This window comes from Chaetura pelagica, unplaced genomic scaffold, assembly GCF_000747805.2.
Source record: "Chaetura pelagica isolate M959 unplaced genomic scaffold, ChaPel_1.0 scaffold76, whole genome shotgun sequence".
NCBI lineage: Eukaryota > Metazoa > Chordata > Aves > Apodiformes > Apodidae > Chaetura > Chaetura pelagica.
Genome location: NW_009970723.1, coordinates 5,137,746 through 5,138,321, shown reverse-complemented (window position 1 = coordinate 5,138,321; position 576 = coordinate 5,137,746).

Sequence of the window (576 nt, the reverse complement as noted above, 5' to 3'; positions counted from 1 at the left end):
TTTCCATTAATGTTGTGGATCATTCCACCTTCCTTTGCCTGGGTAACATACAAAAATTAAATAAACTGTCACATTAACCATAAAATCACTGCAGGAGTATTTTATCTACCATAATCACAAGGCATTTTAAACGTCACAATGTCCAGCATAAAGTTGGTCTATGCTATAGACACTTCACACATTGTTTTCCCTCAAATATATGACCATATATTTGGACGCAGTAAAATGGATTTCCAGTCAATCCAATACCCAGATTTTGTCCGGTTTGTTTATATCAGTGCTAAGTACCCTATCGTGACCTCACTTTCTGCGAGCTTTGTCAGCAGTGACTGGATTTTCTTCCGAGACGCGGAAAGAACTCCCTCCGGAACACCCCGATGACTGTGCGATGACCCTTCCCCACCAAGGGCTCATTTCGGGCAACTCCACCTCCGCCGTCCAACCACGCTGACGTGCCGCTTAAGCTACGCGCTCCTCCGCCGCCGCGCTCCGTCTCGGTGCCTGCCAACCTGCCTCCCAGCCCCACGGCCGGGCTGCTAGGCTTGCTCTGCTAAAGCGGGCCGCCCCGGGACTGGG